General features: G+C 42.8%; 1 protein-coding gene across 1 annotated transcript in view; it reads left to right on the top strand.

Moving 5' to 3' along the window:
- The first annotated feature begins 1518 nt into the window (after nt 1-1518).
- Nucleotides 1519-20663, top strand: part of LOC144755337 (large ribosomal subunit protein P2-like) — a 97452-nt gene continuing 78307 nt past the window's right edge. Inside the window, exon 1 of the mRNA XM_078644143.1 lies at nt 1519-1654. The gene's annotated coding sequence lies outside the window, so the exon portion shown is untranslated. The remainder of the gene's footprint in view (nt 1655-20663) is intronic.

The following is a 20663-nucleotide window of genomic DNA, read 5'->3' as shown; positions in this document are numbered from 1 at the left end:
CTCCGGAATGTCTCTCTGTAGTTTTTGAGGTGATACTTCCAACCCTCAATGGGGTTCCGTTGAGGGTTGGAAGTATCACCTCAAAAACTACAGAGAGACATTCCGGAGTATAGCCTTGAAAAAGTCGAGGGTTACATTCCCTAACGACACTGTGTGTAATGGTCTGCTTGGCTTGCCTTGGGTGGCCTAGTGAATATCCCTTGGTGTATGACGGTCTTATTGGCTTGCCTTTGGGGGGCCTACTGAAGATGCTGTCAGTGTGTGAGGGGCTGATTTACGTGTCACTTGGTTTGCTAGTGAAGATGCCCTCGGTGTGTTTCGCTTGTCTCTGGGTTTTCTTGACGCAGTAAGTAAACAAGCATTTGCAATGCAATAGGTCTCGCATTTACACGAGTTTGAGCTATTGCATTGTAAACAATGCCTTTTATGTTTGGTTTTTAAAACATAAATAAAACGTATTGTCATTTACAATGCCAATAGCATAAACTTGCGTAAATGCGAGACTTATTGCATTGCAAATACTTGCTTATTTTTGACAGGGAGAGTACCTGCACTTTTCAAGAGAAATCCAATACTTTTAATTGGAGAGTACAGACACTTCTCAGAGACAAGCAGTACTCTAATACAGAGTACCTGCACTTCTTTTTTTCCATTTCTTATATATCTATATATACAGGGCTCGAGTCGCGGTACCATGCGGGTGGACGGCGTCCCCCCACGTATTTTACCAGGAGATCGATAGCTGGAGCAAATGGAGCCACACATTCACTCTTTGGCCTCTCTGGGGTGAGATCTCGCCCCAGAGAGGCCAAAGAGTGAATGTGTGGCTCCATTTGCTAAGGGGTGAGCGAGGGGAGGTAATGATTCGGATGGTGCAAGCCACCTTTCGTGACGTCAATTCCTGTTGTGACGTCAGCGTCCCCCCACTTCTTTTCTTAGGACTTGTGCCCTGTATATATAGTCGATATATATAGTTGAATTCGACCTGTAGGCTTTGCCAATGCTCGTTTTATTCTCCATCACATGCGCAGTTACTGCCCACTTGAGACAGACTCATTGTCCGTTGGTAGCTAGAGCGAAAATTAGAAATTGAGACTGAAGGGCCGTCTGGCGCACATGTTAGGCATATCCATATTTCCTCCTAGGAAGTTAACAGTTACATTCTGTACAGAGCAGCACATCTATTTTTGGGAAATATGCTAGGTGTTCTGTCTCTTTTTGAGGCACTGCTGCAAGCGCCCGTTCGTTGCAAAATAGACTGCTTACTTTAACTTACACTTAAAGCAGCAGGACGATGAAAACCGTTTTAAGAAACGTCTTTAGCATTATGAAATGGACCTGCACATTTTACATAAAGTGACTAACAACATTTTTTTTTATACTTGTTAACCATAACTAGATTTAGAGACACGTTGACTTTCGTCTACATTAAAATAATACATCATGAGTTCATCGCCTCTGTTTCAGAAGAAGTCACGAACAGGTGCAACTGCACTTCTGTATTATATTGTTGTCTCCTTTTATGTCCTTTAACCGGAAGCCCGTGCCGTCTGCTTTGGGAAACCCCGTGTAGAATATGCGCATGCTCTTAGAGAAACTTCGGTCGGAGACGAGAGGAGTGTGCACATCGTTTCGCGTCTGTTACAGACTTAAAGTAAGTCTATAAGGCTGCATATACTGACCCTATCCCGGCATGTTGATTTGTTACAAATGTGTCCTTCTTCCGAGCCTAGTGGTTTATTAAATCTCTTGCCAAGGGCGGGTGCGGGCCATCATTCCGCACCCTGTTCGGTGGAGGTTACGGTAGTGCCCACCAGTGACGCAGATAGGAGCTGTCAGGAAATCCAAGCTCTTGTCCCAGTACAGCACGTGTACAGATGCTCGTGGGGCCGTGCGCATGGCATTAAGGACACGTATTTAAAATACATTGAAATGCTTTCGACTGACTATTTTTGAATGGGGCAGAGCTGGAAACGTGGTTATTTCCAACGATAAGATTAAGGTTTACTTCTCAAAATTGTGGTCCCAGGCAGGTCATAGTAGCTTGTGTTGAATTTAGCATTCGTAACGAGTTATTTTGTATACACAATATGTGTAATTTGGGTGCTAGGGCAAACTGAGGTCACTAGACTGCAGTTGTTATAAATTCATCGTTTATCGCTTGCCATCTAGGGCCCCAATACTATATGGTCGTGGTGCAGTACTCCGAGTCTTCACTTGTTTACACTCCACCCCTAAACTTCAACTTTGATACCTATATCTGTTGAGGAGCTTTAACTTGATGCCTGCTCTCCGCTTCCTCCCAGTAAATCAGACACATTGCTTTAATTGACCTTCGTTTCTTATCAGTCACCACCTCTACCACATTTATAATCCGATAAGTCTCAATATCCATCTCTGATATTAATCATTACCTCCAGTTTGACGCCTAGTCTTTCTAAGATGATAAATTGAGAATCCTTGAGGTGGAAAAAATTAACACGTGCTCTGAACATTGCATAAAACGCACTGTTTTGAAAGAAGGGCTTATTACTAGTAGCCATTCTCAAATCACCTTTCTAAATGAACACCTGCCGGTGTACCCTCTTCTGTGTAAGTGGTTGATGCTTACAAACCTTCATCTGCTGTCTCCTTGCACAGTCCTCCTGTATACTTGCAGGTCTTCGTCCGTGTGGCGTTTAACCTTGTTTTGCCAATCTGGTTGATGCTTACAAACCTTCATCTGCTGTCGCCCTTGCACAGTCCTCTTGTATACTTGCAGGTCTTCGTTCGTGTTGTCTCCAATCACCTATGCGAAAGAAACAATTGATCGACGGAATGCTGGACAATGCAAACATTCACCCCCAGTCACAAGGATCTGCGTTTAATTCATTATTCTTTTGCTCACCACCCCAGTTTGGACCCAGCCATATGAAAATAAATCAGTCTTGACCAATGCAGCAACCAGTGGACTTATTTTTTTACCTACCCGCAACTCCATAACACAACTGTTCCCCCCGTCCCCTTATTGAAAATAACACACACATTGAAAATATTTTTGGTACAATTTTGTTCAATATTTTCACTGCTTCATTTTCTCTGTTAGGATTTTCTCTCCTGGTAAGTAACCTTCATGTAGTTTGGCCAAGCGCTTCTTTTTTATGATTTTTTAGTTCCTTTATAATCCACATTCTTAATTAAGCTTGTTTCAAGTTTTTCTTTAGCTTCATTTTTGCCATTCAGTATTGCATGCTGGTTCGTGGTGATTTTCTTTAAAAAAAAGAGCATATACCGTCCCTCATCCAGTACAAACAAAAGGATCAGGGGGTGGGATTTTTTGTTACTCTGGAACCAGGACTATATAATTTCGGGTCAAGGCAATACATTTGAGTTTTTTGTCCACTGGACAAGTAGGCTCACCAGCACAAATCCTTTGGTTGCTTGTTCAGAGTACCAAAGTATAGGTCTGTCAAATGCTGTGAGGTCTGCTTGTTACTCAGTGACTCCAGTATAAAAGAGATTAGATGTCATAATAAAATTAGACAAAACTGTAAGTTGGAAAAAAGGTTTTGCTAAACTATTATACAACAAAAATAGTCATTAAGGTTTTCTTTGTTGTTGGAATTTGTAAGACTCCGTCTCATTAGTAATGCTTGTAGCACTATTGTCAGGTCCACAGATCCTTTCAGATAAGACTGGTATTTCTTGCGCTTGTGGTATCTTCCTCTCTGTTTACCTGCTTCTCTGCCTCACCCTTACTAGAATGTTATCCTTAGAACCTGATGATGTAGTCTTGTTATGGTTCCAATCTGTCCAGCACAAAGACAGTTGCTGACTGCCTATCCCTGCTGTGGATGGGATCCTTTCTTCCTCTTATAAGAATAAAGAAACTTGTTTATCTAACCTTCAATTGAGATGTACTTCTTCACATTGGCGACGAGGACGGGATGAGAAAGAAGGTTCCCTACTACAAGCAACTTTATCTTCAAAAAAAAAAAAGAGGAACATTTTCGCTTAACTGAAAACTTCACAAAAGGATCTCAACACCAAGCCTCAACTCAAGGTACTCTTTGGTCATGTACTGACTCTAAGACTTGGCAGCATTATGAGTCTTTGATCTACTACACTTAAATTACCTTTATTTAATGTATTCTCCTGAGGCTTGATACTATCTGTCTACTCTCCTCATAATTTAAAGACAGTAGTCTTCTTCTTTTTAGCTGATATATTTGACTTTGCGCATTCAACACATTGTTTGCCTTTAATTTAAAGAGCTAATTTACAGACTCTATCTTTGGCACGCTAGACTGTTATAGCGCTAAAGCGTGGTGCCTGCCGTAGGATTAAAGCGTGATACCTGCCGTTCAAAACGCTTGCTTTAACAATCTGCTTTGAGGCGATGTATAATGTGCTGGATTGATGGCTTTACTGTGTGTGGTGCTTGCCCGCCGAGTCCATTGACATGTTGACGCTTGGGGCTTGTGATCTTTCACCGAGTACGCTTTCATGCTAATGTGTTAAATATAAACACCGCATCTGTGCGCCTTCACGCTCCATCACCAGACTGTTTAAAAATAAATACCGACATTGTCTGCGCGCCTTCATGCTCTGCGCGCCTTCATCGCCGTCACGCTCCATTACCAGCTTCTGCTCTTCCTTCTGAGAACTGTGACGCTCCTGGATGTGCACGTCACTGGCACTTCATCTGCCCTTTCTTCGGATACGCTGTGCCGCTCCTGGTTGTATACGTCACAGGCTCTTCAAATAACGCTGCATTTCATTCGCTGCGCTCCACTAACATCACAGTGAGCCTTGCTTAGCAACGTTTACTCTCCTTAGCAACTGGATCGTCGAGTGCCTTTCCTCAGCGGCGCTTAAAATCCCCTTACAAGATAACGCTTCGGATCAGTTCCTTGATAGCCAGATTTTCGAGTGCCCATTTCAGCTGCACTTCACTCAATGAACAATTTTATTATATCTGAAAAAGGTAAAGGAGTTTTATTCTACAACTTTAATTCGGAATTAAGGTGATTATAATCAACCTTGACTTCTTCTGTTTGGGACTCAAAGACTTCTACTGGACAAGTGCTACTGAATCTAAGTCCTGAGAAATCTTATCTGCGCTGACACACTCAGCTTCATTCATGTGTGCAGCTAAACTTGACTTTAAGTGGTTTTAACCTTTCAGTCTGTGCTAATAACCTTTTCTTTTACAGGTTGTACTTATATTTAATATTTAAGTCACTTTACTTTTAACTATCTTTTTCATTGATGTTTCCTCTTTGATATTGATACTTATTTTGACGTCATCTTCCTTTGCAGGATTTTCTGATTTTCATTAAATTTTGTTTAATTCATTGAAGTTATGCAAAACGTTACGGCTGCACCCTTTTTCCTTTCAAAACCAGGGGATCCACCTATTCGCTGGTCTAAATGGAAAAAGGTATTTTTAAACTACGCTAGAGTATGTGGCACTTCTCTTTCTGCAGAAAGGAAGTCGGCACTTCTAATGCACTGCCTAGGCTCAGAAGGGCAAGAAGTATTTGAACATTTGCCTGAGTTAACTACTGAAGAGGCTAATAATTTAAATGAATTTGATGTCAACATTAAAAAACTTGATAAACACTATTTACCAAAAGTGAGTACCATCTTAGAAAGGTACCACTTTGGCAGACGCATGCAGAAAGAGGAAGAGTCTATTGAGACTTATGTCACGGCTTTACGAAAGTTAGCTGCCACTTGCAAATTTGATGGTACTTTAGAGGAAAGACTGCGTGACCAGTTCATGCTAGGATGTTGTCTAGAAAAAATTAAGGACGAACTGTGGCAAAAGGATGATCCTAACTTAGACGAAGTTATTGCTATAGCCAAAAGACTAGAACACTCCGATGCATGTGTGAAAGTTTTTAAGAAACAGAAGGAGATCTTGGAGGAAAAGGTTTTTGTGGTTAATAAAAATAAGCATACAGAGAGATCAGACCCAAGATCAACCTCTAAAACCTCTAAGAAAGTGTACGGTACACCTTCTTCTTCTCATACTTTTTCAAGAACCTCTACCAATTCAAAGTTAAAGTGTTACCGATGCAATGCCTTAGATCATTTAGCTAATGATAAGTCATGTCCTGCCTTGTCTTCTAAATGCAATAATTGTGGTAAAGTAGGACATTACTCTAAGGCTTGCAGGTCTCAGGTAATCAGAAAGAAAAAGCAAGTGAAGGAGGTATTGATTGACGATGACTCTGACTCTGATTCTGATGAATTACATTGTGAAGAAATTTCTGTATTTGATGATGACTATGATCCTGATTCGGATGAACTACACTGTGGTGAGGTATCCTTATCTGATGGGAAAAAAATGTAAGGGTGCTGTTGATGTTGTTTACATTGATAATTGTGAAGTCAAGATGCTATTTGACTCTGGGGCAAAGATCACTTTAATTCCTGAAACTTTCTTTGATGAAAAACTGTTTGGAAAGGTGAAAGTTTTTAAACCTGACATAAGGCCATTGGCCTATGGTAGGAAGCCTATAAAAATCGTGGGTTACTTCATTGGTCATATTGACTACAAGGGATGACTCACTGCAGGTAAAGTCTACATCTCATGTAGGGGTGACAGCATCTTAAGTTGGTTTCATCAGGCTGATTTACGTATTGCCTTATTTCCTGGTGAAGACCCCTGCATTGTGTTAAGAGATGTGGTCTCTCACCCTGAGGACAATCTTTCTTCCTTAAAGGATGCGACTCCATCTATATCTGGCTGTAATGAGGTATCAGCTCAAAAATTCTCTGATGTATGTAAGAAGGTTGGGTCATTTCCTGATTGGCGCAGACTATATGAAGGAGTCTTTAGTGACAAACTTGGTTGTCTTTCTGGGTATATTCATAACATTATCTTAAAGACTAATGCTGTTCCAGTGGCATGTAAAGTGCGTAATGTTCCTTTGGCCATGCAAGAACCGATGCGATTGGAATTGGAAAAACTTTTGAATGATGGGATTATTGTTAAGACGGAGGCGAGTGAATGGGTTTCGCCAGTTGTTTTAGCTCATAAACCCTCAGGCGAGATTCGTTTTTGTGTCGACCTCAGGGCTCTCAATAGGGAGGTTGTGGCAGATAGATATCCCCTTCCCAATATCAACACCATGTTGACTCAGTTAGGAGATGCCTGCATGTTCTCCACTCTTGACCTGAGGGCTGCTTACCATCAGGTGAGGATTGATGAGACTTCCATGGGATTCACTACTTTCATCACGCCTTTAGGAACATTTAAGTTTACTCGCCTGCCTTTTGGTTTAATATCTGCAGCATCTGTTTTCCAGCGAGTGATGGAGGATGTAATAAAAGGTATTATGGGAGTCAAAATTTATCAAGATGACGTGCTTGTTTTTGGCTCTTCACAGGATGAACATGATTTAAGAGTTAGGTCTGTCTTGGAACGATTTAAGGACAGAGGTTTGACTTTGAGAGAAAACAAGTGTAGATTCAATTTGACTGAAATTGACTATCTAGGTCATTGTTTGACTCCTGATGGTGTCAAACCTAAAGACAAGTTGGTGAAGACCATACATAACTTGCCTACACCAAAGTCTAGGGAAGAGTTAGTCACCTTTTTAGGTATGGCGGAATATTATAATAAGTTTATACCACACTTTGCCAATAAAACTTCTAACATGAGGGCTTTGTTAAAGAAAGGGGTGAAATTTACTTGGTCTCAGGTTTGTCAAGAGGAATATGAACTTGTTAAACGAGATCTAAGTCTGGCTCCCTCATTACGTAGCTTTGATGTTGATAATAGTTCCATTTTGGTCACAGATGCCAGTTCCCGGGGGTTAGGTGCTGTACTCAAGCAAGTGAGAAATGGAAAAGAGGTTACCATTTTGTTCTTATCAAGGTCTTTAGTTGGTCCAGAATTGTCATACTCGGTGATTGAAAAGGAGGCACTTTGTATTTATTGGGCCATTAAGAAACTGAAGAAGTTCTTGTGGGGCAATGCTTTTGTAGTTCACACTGATCACAAACCACTGAAGGAGGTCTTTTATAAAAAGGGTCTAGATGCCATTTCCTCACGTATCTGTAAATGGGTTATTGCTCTTCAAGAGTTTGAATTTGAAGTGAAGTACTTGCCGGGGGTGAACAATAAGGTTGCCGATTGTCTCTCTAGGTTGGTTGTGGAGCAAAATAACCAGAAGGATGAATCATCAGAGGATTCATGGGAGATTGATGAGTTTAAGGTGTGTGAGGTTGTAGAAGGAATTGTTCAGGAGTGTGATTGGCGGGAGGCAATATGTGCAGATCCTGAGTTACAAGAGGTCTGCAAGTTGGTGAGTGATGGTTGGCCATGTCTCAAGAATCTGAGCGATAGTGCCAAGAGGTATTGGAACGTCAAAGATGAGTTATCTTTAAAGGATGGTTTGTTGTGGAGAGGTACTAGACTCATACCACCTTCATTAATCAAGGAAAAAATTCTTCTCTTGGCTCACCAAGGACATCAGGGTATTTCCAAAACTAAGGAAAGGATACGTCTGCATTTCTGGTGGCCGGGTATTGACCTTCTTGTGGAACGTATGATTCGTGATTGCATTGAATGTAGCTCCTCTGATAAGGTTTGTAAAACAAGAACACAACCGATGGTTATTAGGGATGCCCCTGTGCGTTGTTGGCAAGATGTTGCTTTGGACATCCTAGGTCCCATTTCTTCAGGGAACAACTCTCCACGGTATGTCTTAGTCATGGTAGATATGTTCTCTCGTTGGCCTGAGATTAAAATCACTCAAAACATTGAGACTAAAGATGTTGTCAAGTTTTTACGTGAGGTTTTCAGTAGGGTGGGGTTTCCTGAAACCATCCTTACTGATAACGGGGTACAGCTGGTTTCAAAAGAGATGGAAGATTTTTTAGCTAGTAAAGGTATTAAACACAAGCGTTGTTCACTTTACCATCCGGAAAGTAACGGTATGGTGGAAAGGTTCAACCGGGTTCTTAAGGAATCCATTCAAATTTCTAAAGACCAGGGTTCAGATTGGAAGGTGAATCTTATGGAGAGGGTCATGATCTATAGAATTACGCCACATTCCTCCACAGGTGAGGTACCTTTTGTACTTTTTCGTGGTCGCACTCCGAACACATCTTTATTTCAGACTTGGATGAGGAATTTGGGGGTGGAAACTATTACTTTTAACAGGGATCCAGTCCTAAAGCAAAAGGTGAAATCTGAGCTGAGAAAAGAGAACTTTGATAGCAGAAATGCTGTCTCTGCTACCAAGGTTTGTGTTGGTGATCAGGTGAGAGTCCGTCTTCCACTCAGATCCTCAGGTCCTAAGTTTTCCTCTCCTTTTGTTGTTGCAAAATTGTTTCGTAATGCTGTTAAGTTAAATGATGGAAGAATCTGGAATTTGAATCGCATTGCTCCCTTTTTAGGTTCGGCTGGGAGACAAGATGCGAACATCAGTCGGGCCAAGAAATGTGTACTTCCTAAATCTGATGTTGTGTCTGATGTCCCCACCAGGAAAAGTGGGCGCTTACGTTATGCTCCTTCTGCTCTAAATGATTATATTTAGAAATATTTTTTTTTTTTCTATCATTGTTTTTTTGTGTTTCAGGGGAAGGTGTGTGGTATCTTCCTCTCTGTTTACCTGCTTCTCTGCCTCACCCTTACTAGAATGTTATCCTTAGAACCTGATGATGTAGTCTTGTTATGGTTCCAATCTGTCCAGCACAAAGACAGTTGCTGACTGCCTATCCCTGCTGTGGATGGGATCCTTTCTTCCTCTTATAAGAATAAAGAAACTTGTTTATCTAACCTTCAATTGAGATGTACTTCTTCACAGCGCTCCTGTGTTTTGTTTATTCTATTCTTGAAAAGCTCCCAGTGTGGACTGTTAAACTTGTCCATAAGTGGGTGTGAGGTTTTTGCCAAATCATTTTACCAATTGTTTGTGCCCTTTGCTTTTTAGCTGGAAATTGTTAGAGATTGTTGCTGCTCATTTAATATTTCCGAGTATTGTCAGGTTTGTGTCCTATGTTTTATAACAAATGTGTACAGAATATTTTGGCAGGCTAGCCTGTAAGCTTGACTTTTTTTTCTGCTGGAAATCTGTATCTTGGTTGGGAGATTGGCAACTGTTTGTCACAGCAGTCCTTAAACTCAGGTCCGCGGTGCTTACTCATGGAGTCTGCGTTTGTTTACAAAATTAATTAAATTTACTAGTATAACAGTGTCCATTAACCTAAACTGAAAATTCTAAAACATTCAGTAAATGTGAAGTAATTTCAAATTGGAGACTAAAAATTAAGTTGTTGTTCACATATTGATTCGTGGGATCAGAGCCAGTAGAGCAAATGGTAAAATGTTTGTGAATACCCACAAGCTGTTTTTAGTATTCTTTCATGACCTTACACTTAAGACTTTATAAATTAGCCCTGCCCTTTCAAATGGCCCCATGACCCACTAGTCCAGTGGTTCCAAAACTTTTTTGACCCGTGGCTCCCTTGACCTAATTGGCAGTTGGCCGTGGCTCCCCACCATTTTTTTACTGGCGCACTGGGGTGAAGCGGCATACATTTTGGGAACCACTGGTCTACAAGAAGAATCAAGCCTAAACGTGATGAAGGATTCAGAGAGTAGCCATCACCATCATAAAACGTTATAAAGTACTTCTCAATGCATACAACACAGGGGAACATCCTATACCACGAAGTCTAAACAACGACTTACGTTTTCCACGATGTCTTAACAACGAACCACGACGAACAACGAAGACTGGAACTACGAAGTCTGGAACTACGAAGACTAGAACCACGAAGTCAGTGAAGAATGTTAGGTGGGTCGTCTTTTTTCCGCACTCATTCACCTTGGCTGGAACAACGATATCCGGGAGGAATGTTTAGGCACGTCCCATTCACCTTTCCTGCATTTTGATTGGCAAGTGACGTAGTATAACGTCACTCATCTCCCTCCCCCCAACTCGTATCTATTAAAATTGATTGAATCTGCAAATGGTAGCATGTCGTGGGAATAGCGTTTCATGGAATCAACTGGCATATCAGGTACGTTTAAAAAAAATAAAAATTGAATAAATGTAATACCTAGGTATTAATTTAAATTTACAGTTAATTTAATGAGAAAAGATATTATTTTTATTTGTTTAGTAATTTGAGACTGGGTGTAGGGTTTAAGGGGCTGACTCGTTTTCTGTATTTTGAAGTATGGCTTTTCAATCTCAAAAAAGCTTATTTACGCATACATAACTTTAAAAATAATAGTTTAATTGTGCTTCACTCTGCTCTATTGTTTAATCAGAATAAATAACACAGCTCGTAACGTATTTATTTTAAATAACAAAATGGCATTATTAGGGAATGTGCATTTTAAGCTAATTATTTTCTTTGTTTAGCAAGTGGTTGTTAAAAAAGTAGTTGTTAAATACAGTTCGTGGTTTAGCTTTCGTTATTGAGGAAGTCGTGGTTTAGGCAGTAGTTGTTGGGTCATACATTCTAGCTTAAAGCACTCCCACTAAAAGTAACCAGGCTAGAGAAAGGCTCACGGAGCTCTGTGACGTTGCAAGAAGTTTACGTGGGGTGGGCTCTGATGAACCCAAGATGGCTCACCAGATCCCATCTACCCAGTGTTTTAAGTGAGCTGGGTCCTTCCGGGGCAGTCCTAAAAAGCAGGTGTCAAGATGGGTTCCTATCGGGCTCTCCATTTTTGCCTTCAGCCTTAGGATGAAAAAAAAAATCTTAACTCTTTAGCAGTCACTTAAAACACACCACAGAGGAGTCTGACTCCTTCACCCCGGAGCAGGATACTAGGGGGTAAAGGTGAGACTAACTTTCTCTAGGTATGTTTCAATCCCCACCCCATGGCCTTCGACACACAGAACGTTCCATAATACAGGTGTCTGTCGACCATCGTCCTGTGCATGTATGTTCCTTGTTGAGGATTTTCAGCTATCTTCACCGTACGCTTTATGACATAATAAACAACAAGTTGTTCGTTAGTGACGTCCTCCAGGTGTCCGATGGTTACATATAATGTCCCAATGTTGCCTGAATCTGTTCTCATACCACAGTGATGTATTGCTATGGCCAGATACACCTACAGTGCTTGTTGTGATGTGTACCTTTTGAATCACTTGTAATAACTGATAGCTCCCTGTGGAAAGCCTATTTTTTTAGGCCTCTTTTTCAGCTATGATGTGCAATGTCTTTAATGGACAAAAAGTTAAATAAAGGTTTAAGAAAAAAGAGGGAAAAAAGTATGTACCTGAGCTTGAACACTATACCTTGTGCCCTTTCATGCACTGTTCATGACTTCATATAGTACAACACTCATGACATGTTAAACATGACATCATAAATTAAAATAACTAGGCTACATTATCTTTATTTTTTATTTTTACTGTTACAGCTTGGTACAAAGAGACCAACATTTAATTAAAAAATGAATATAAAATCCCAAGAAGGCCCAGGAGAGGAACCGCTGTTTGCTCAAATAAACAAAAAGAAAGAAAACAGGGTATCGGGTCTATGGCCGCTTCCTTTCCATATACACAGGACAGGGAGTGAGGGAATACATACACCCTTCAGACGGAAAGGGTGTGGAGAGGACTATCACCAGTAAGGAAGCAAAGAGGGCCCGGGGCCTAGGTAGGCAGTGTGAGGAAGCAAGCATCAGCCTCTGCTCCTTGACATCCCTTACCTCTCTCCTACCCACCACCCTCGGCCCCGAAACAGAGCATGCACCTGTGTGAGCCACGCTCCTGGAGCGCGGCTTGGTGCTTCATGGGGTCGTTGGCCTCCTGGCTTTTGCCTCGGCTCATCCGCACGATCCCCCTCCTCAGGTTTGCCGGTCCGGTCCTCTGTGTTCGTCACGCACGGGGTTCCGCACTCCTAGGTCCCTGCACAGGAGGCCCGGCCCTGGCCGGCCTTATTTGCAAGGACAATGGGAGTCCAGTAATGAGCAGCGCGCCACTGCAGGAGCAGGTAAGCCGCTGGGGCTGATGAGCGCAGTTCTTAATTGAACCATTTAAATGCAGAGGGCGAGGGCTGGGATCACGTTACCTGGCAGCACAAAGGAGGGGGAGGAATTGCGGCTGCAATTTCCACGACCCACATCCTGAGCGGCGGCCCTGGCTTCTCATCACGGCGCACCGGGGTGCCTTACCGCTAATCTTATGGTTGAACATATTCCTGGACTCCGTTGGAATTTAATGACTCCATGCGCATTCTCCATTTTTTATTTATTTTTATTTGCATGTTTGTATGGCGCTATGAATCGACTCCCGGAGGAGTATCTCCGCGCCTTTGGCAGCAATTTAAGAACAGCAACTAGTCGCAGTTTAGAAACAGAGCCCTACGCTATCTAATAGTTAAAAAGGAACGTTTTGAGCTTCTTCCTAAAAGGGAAATGTTCCCTGCATACTCTAATTTCCTTCGGGAGTTGGTTCCACAGTTTAGGACCAGCTACAGATAGGGCCCTTCCCCCCTTTCTGGCCTTCATGGCCCTGGGAACACATAGCAGTTCCTGGTCACCTGATCTCAGAGATCTGGACGGAACATACGGGATGAATTTTTCAGAGAGGTAGCCAGGACCCCTCCCAATAAGGCACTTATGGATGACACAGCAGATCTTAAACATCACCCTCTGCCTTACTGGGAGCCAGTGCAGTTTGGCCAACAATGGTTTTGAGGGAGTCCGGGGCGGGACATTTAGAACAAGTCGTGCAGCAGTGTTTTGCACAACCTGCAATCTGTCCAGAATACCCTCATTGGCAGCCAGCATCAAACCATTGCAGTAGTCCAGCCTACTTAGCACTAGTGACTGGACCAACGTTCTCCTGGTGGAATCCGGTAACAGAGGGAAAACTCTCCTGAGAAGACCAATGACATGAAAGCATGAACCCACCACTTGATTAGTTTGTTGTGTTAGGGTGAGCTCATGGTCCAGTTTCACTCCCAGATCTTTTACCACCGTCTTGGGCTCAGGGACGGGGCCAAGATCTTGAGGCCACCAGTCCAGAGTCCATAGACGTCTGGCCTCTCCAAAGAGCATAACCTCTGTCTTGGAGACGTTGCACTGCAGGAAGTTGGCTGCCATCCAGCGTGCCACCTCCTTCATCCCCCGAGCGAAGGAGTCACGCACCTCAGGAGTCATGATTTTAAAAGGGAAGAGGAGTTGGGTATCATCCGCGTATGATACTGGAATGAACCCGTGGGATCTCATGATGTTAGCTAGGGGTGCCACGTAGATATTAAATAACGTAGGGCTCAAACATGAGCCCTGTGGCACCCCCTTAGAGATCACCACCTCCTCTGATTGGTATGATCCCAAGATGACTCTCTGGGTGCGTTTACTGAGAAAGCTCCTTAGCCAGGCCAGAGCCTTGCCTTCCAGACCGATGTCGACTAGTCTGGAGGTCATGATGGCATGTGACAGTGTCAAACGCCGCTGACAAGTCCAGAAGCACCAGGACAACGGAGTAACCCTTGTCCTGTAGCATCTGAAGATTGTCAGCGACGGACAGCAAGGCGGTCTCGGTGCTGTGCCTGGGCCTAAAGCCCGACTGGGAGGGGTCGAGTCCACCCGTATGTTCAATAAATTTAGACAAATACTGATTTACATGTCTCTCGGCAAGCTTCCCTATAAAAGGGAGAAGAGAGATCGGTCTCAGATTTGTCAGATCCGACCAGGGAATTGAATTGTTTTTACGTAGAGGTCTCACATGAGCCTGTTTCCAGGCTAAAGGGACCTCCCCCGTAAACAAAGATAGATTGACTACATGTCGCATTCCTGCCCCCAGATCATCCAGCAGAAGTGGCATAATACGTGCTGGGATGATGTCTGTCGGGCACCCACTCTTTGTTTGCATGACAAGAACAGTCAGCTCTTCAGTGGAGATGGGTGGGAAAGCGCCAAGCTTGTTCACCTCATTATCTTTAGTCATAGTATGCGACAGGGCTCGACAGTCAATTGCAACTGGATTGTTAGAGATGGAGTTTGACGCAAGTATTTTGTTATATATTGCGTCAATTTTCCTGACAAAGAACTGTGAAATATTATCACAAAGTTCTTGGGATTCTATCCCCTCAGTGTCACAGGCAGTGGGCTTGGTGAACGTCTGTAGAATGTTATACAGGGTTTTTGGGTTAGCACCAGCATCTGATAGTTGAACTGCTATATGCTGTTTCCTTGCAGCGCGGATTGCTTTATGGTAGTTTTTAAACGACCTCATAAAGTTCTCCTTATCATCTGCCTTGTGTGTGCCTCTCCATTTTTTCTCCAACTTTCTCATAGTCTGTTTTAGTTGTCTGAGATCCCCGGTGAACCAGACTTCTTGTTTTGGGGCCGGTCGGGGTTTATATGTTCTCAGTGGAACCACACGATTTATAGTTCTTAATGTAGCTTCACTGAGTGCGCTTAGGGCTAGAGTGGCATTTTCTCCGCATATTTCCCAATTGGGCTCAGAGTAGTTTTCCCTAAAGTCTACAGGGGCCAGTTTATTCCAAGGCCTTCTAACATTGGCCATAGGCCTATGGATAGCTTTGACTTTATGGTTAGAGCGGGTGTAAAACATAATGACCGAGTGGTCTGTCCAATCAACTTGATTGGGGCTAAGACAGTTGATAGCTGTTGAATTACATAGCACTAGGTCAAGAGTATGCCCTGCAGAATGGGTAGGCCCCTGATTCATTTTATTAAGTCCAAGAGTGGCCAAGTCTGCTAACACAGTCTGTGCTTCCGTGCACGTGGTGATCTCACTGTGGATATTAAAGTCACCCACCAGAAGGAACTCAGAGTTAGCTTGTATGTGAGCTGCCAAAATTTCCATTAATTTAATGGAAAAAGTCCCACACGGGCCGGGAGGTCGATACACAAGTGCACCCCTTCTGGTTTCCCTAGAAGTGGGGTTGATCGTAAAAATCACAAGTTCCATTTCCGGGGTACACACAGTTTCGATGACAACAACCTCCATCTCCTGTTTAAACACAATAGCCAGCCCACCTCCCGTTTTAATCGGGCGATCCAACCTTACTATTTTGTACCCTGTCGGTACCCCCAACGTTATAGCTGGGACTGTGTGAGGCTTCAACCAAGTTTCCGTTAGGAAACGCAGATGGGGACTCTCCGTTGTAATGAGGTCCCAAACCTGTGTAGCATGTGAGACAAGGGAGCGGACATTACACAGAATGTTTTTACACGTAAGGGGCGGATCTTTAGGTATATTGGTGAGCTGAAATGCAGGATTGGGGCTTCGACCTGAACTAGCAGGCTTTAGGTGACAGGGAGTTATTACCGCAGTGCTGGTAAATTGCAAGTGACACCCCGAACAAGAGAAAGGTCCCCCCACGCTGGAACGAGTCCAATAGGGACACAGTGTGGAGACGTACCTGCCTATTTCCATAAGAGTCTGGCGTGAATAAGCCTGAATAGTGCCATGGCCCTTCTCTGCAAGGAGGGTATGAGAAGCCATGGCCCCTTGGCCCGTCCTGTCGCGGACGGGCGCAGACGGGCTGGTCTTTGGCTCGTCTTAGGCGCAGGCTTAGGCGCCACACTGCGCGTCAACACTGCGCGTTGGGCCGACGAGTTGCTTTATGGCCCTGGAGTTAGGGAGAGCTAGAGCGCTAACCGCTCGCCTCCCACGCTGTTCCTGGCTCTGCCCCGCCTTCCGCACCCGTGATTGGCTGGAGGGTCGGACTGGGCGGGCAGGCACAGATCTACTATCAGCAAGGGCAGGTCCCTCAGTGCGTGCGGGTGAGTGATATTATTCAGTGATGTGAAACTAGCATTCAGTTTACACACGGGTAGGCTAAACAGTGCATTCACAAATATAATTAAAATAGTCACAGGCTCACGGAGCTTCTTGCTACAATTCCGCACTTTTAAAATAATTACGAGCAGTAGTGCTCTAAAATTGGCGCCCAGCGGGTTCCAGGGAAGCTGCCACCGTCCCCCTTACCACCATTGAATCCACACACATAGAACAACCAGCGTATTAATTCATGCTTGGTCGCTAACACTGGTTATTTGAGCAACAAGAGTGACGATCACTCTGATTAGTCAACGGGAGCGACCAAGCATGAATTAATAACGCTGGTTGTTCTGTGTGTATGGATTCAATGGAGAATTCGCATTGAGTCATTGCATTTATTGCACGTAGTATGAAAGGATTTTCGGCCCTTTAGCCGGAGGCAGTTTCTCCTTGAAATTGAGGTATGAAACGGGAACATTTTGGGAGTTTGAATTACACCATATGTATGGATCTGATTCTGTCTGCAATTTGTGATTGAAGGCAGCCATATTAGAAGATTTTTCCAAACAAGGCTACTGTGATTTCTACTCGGTTTAACACACTTACTTCTATAGTCCTGATGAAGACCCCATAGCGATGGTTTGATTACTTCGCAGTAATAGAGGGGGTCGAAACGTCAACGTACTTTTGAGATTAAATGTCTTAGTCCCTGCTGGTCATTGAAAGTTGGAATAATTGGTTATTTCAAGCACAGGACATTCATTAATGAATTTGACGTGGATATTGTGGATATTGTTGGTTGATATTATTGTCTTTTGTATTATGTGTCAAAAAGTTTTGTATTGTTTATCACCTGTCTATTATGATTGTGTTGTATGTTGTTTTTTCTTTGTAATAATACTGTGTGATTATAGATGTCATGATTGTAAATTTGTATATGAATTATTTTCATCTCACTATTTTTGTCAGTGTCTGTTAATTGAAAATTGGGAGGGACATTTTTTTGACTTCATTAATTGAATAACCTTTTCATCAGATGGGGGGTTAAATATTAGTCATTAATTTTCGTTATTATCCATTTAGTTTGTGGTGGAAACAGGTGTGAAACCCATGTGTGATATCAAAAAGCTATACGTTTCTGAACATTAGTCAACATTTTGAATTCAGCAAGGGGTCATTTGCGTGGATCCCTCAAGGTTTCCCTAATAAACTAACTGCTAAAATAAAATATTGAACATGAATAGTAAAAAGCAATTTGTGACAATTTTTTCACCTGTAACCTCATCACAGTTTACTAAAGCAATACACTTGTGCATCCACTAGACCCTTCTTGTTGCGGGGATATATTGTGTTTAACTGCACATTACAATGGTTTTTCATTGTGTATCGTGTATAGAGCAGTTCATATGGTAACGTATATTAAGAGTGAAAAATAGGTATGAAGGAAACCTATGTATATCTAAAATGTGCACCAGTTGCTGAGTTTAGGATCAGTGGTTATTGGCACAACCCCGAATTTGTGAGTACTCCTACTATGGCTTTCATTTAGAAGGCATTTTGAAAAATATCTTCTTTCTTACATACTGGTATACAATTTTAAGGAACAAATGCAGAAAAATCCCTAAGAATAACAAATGTTCTACTACTGTGTATTCCCACACATCTCGTCATACAAATGGTACCCCCGTGGGATTATTGCTCGCGACACGTTATACCCTAATAAGCCAGGGCACCTAGTGACCCTGATTTAATCATTCCTGTCGGAGGTGCTAGGCCCAGCCGCACAAGTAGGATAGCATTTTTATCAAGAAAAGTGGTGAGATGGTGGGTGTTAAGAATTTGTGGAGCCTTGCAGGATCAAGAAGTTTGTCCCAGAAATCCAATGAAAATTTGCATTTTTAGGCAAAGTTTAAGATTTGCAGGAAATTGTGAGTAGGAAACTATCATGGGACCCAAGCAGTGCTTAATTTGTAAAAACAATATGCTCCAGGGCTCTTGTCAGGAGGCCACTGCAGTTTGCACCACATGGTGCCCCTTTGACGCTGATAGTAATAACACAACTACTAACCAGAACACACCCAAAAGTGTGACAATTCGGAGTATGTCAGTCCCCAATGGCTATAAGAATGACTTGGGCTGCAGCAAAAGCCACTGTTAGTATATATTGAACTAACAATTAACTGTTGTTGAAGTCATCTCGAAATTAACCCGGAGAGCGCCACCTTGAGGCAGACTGTCACAAGCACCGGAGTAGACATTTAAATGCCAGTGCTTTGGTGTCTTTTGTGTTGCGGGTGTTAAAGCCAGTCACGCATGGGGTACTGTTTTTCAAGCCTTATTTTCCCTGATTGTCTCTTGTGCTTCCAGTTGCTCCTCCCCCCAACCCCCAGGGTTGGGTGAAAGTAAAAAATGTGATTGGCCAGTACTTGGCATCTATTAGACTTTTTGCCTGCCCGGGGGTACATTCGGGTGCAGAAAGACTAATGGGGAATGGGATAGGAGTATCAGAGGCCCATGCCTGGGTGTCCACAACCCCACTCCCCACCATCCATATCCCTGGCATCTAGTGGGTGGATCCCTGCTTGAGGACCCCTTCCATTAGCAACCTCAAGCACGAATCCACTAGAGAGATCATCGGAAAAGAGAGATTCTCCCATTTCCAGCGATACTTCTTACCCCAGGTATATTGAAGCTTGGGGCTGAGGTATGCCCTGAGCACAGATAAACTGAAGTAGCCAATCTGCTCATTCGCTTTCAGAGAAAATTGTCAGTGTGCCATGTGCGCTGAGTATCCCTGTACAAAAAGAAAATACAAGACAAAGACTGTCTGCTGGGGAAACCTATCTCCAGCAGCCCAGCTTGAAGGACAAAGAAAGAAACCCTCTGGTGCGAGCACCAGAGGGTCCTTTTTCAAGCTCTCCCCAGTGTCGGCCAACGGACTGGCTGGCGCCCACACTTGAAAGGTAATAAAGCTGTGAACCGAATACATTAAAAGGAAACTCTTCATCTTGCTTCTGTACAAAGTGGAAGATGAACAGAGAATGTCATAACTTACCTGTGACAGCAGCTTCTCTTTAACCGCATGCGTGCGGTAGGATTTCCGCCCGTGCGCTGGGTTTTGCGGATTCGCATGTTACGTGACGAGCTGGGCTCGTCATGAGCGTGCGAGGAGGCTACCTCATGACGAGCCCAGCTCGTCATGAGCGTCGAAGGGGTTAAGACTTGTATTTCCTTACTGGCTGAAATGCTAAAGGGGAAAAGATTTCCTGCTTGTTTTGTGTGTTTGCCTCCATGTATAGAGCTGCAAATTCAATGTTCAACCATAGAGAAAATATTCCACACAAGCCTGAATTAAAAAAAAATAATAATAATAATCCAAAATGGTGATTAGAGACATTGTGATGGTTTTATATGATGGTGTCCTCCCACTATAAAACCACATTCTTCTCAGGGCCTACAATTCGTTTTAAACCAGGTCTCGTATTTATTACTTTATTGGTGTATTTCCTGGTCACTGTTATTTATGAATAGACAAGAAATTAATTACTAGTCTTATCAGCAGACAATCTGTAAATGTTTTCTAATGAAGTAGTGCAGACTTATTCGAATTGGTCACTTTTTACCTTTTCTCAATTCCTAGTTTTGCACTAGATGCTTGAAGGACTTCCCATTTAGTTAACTTGACGGAATTCGAAATATGTACAGAAAGTTATGGGCTATGTGTTTCTTTTAGTGTTTTTTGCTGGGGAAACGAAGCCTCTAAGGCACCCATGGTAAGATGTATAATTTTGGTTATCACTGAAAGTTGCTAATTTAAGGATTTTCTCCTTGTCATAGGAATGCAATCCCATACAGGCTGTCGAAAGCATGTTATTTTAAACACCATTTGTGAAGCTGCAACTTGGGCTATCCCCACGATTTTAAATCATTATTCTT

The sequence above is a fragment of the Lissotriton helveticus genome, chromosome 5_1, assembly GCF_964261635.1.
Source record: "Lissotriton helveticus chromosome 5_1, aLisHel1.1, whole genome shotgun sequence".
NCBI lineage: Eukaryota > Metazoa > Chordata > Amphibia > Caudata > Salamandridae > Lissotriton > Lissotriton helveticus.
Note: the sequence above shows the minus strand (reverse complement) of the source record. Positions and strands in the feature narration are given on the sequence as shown.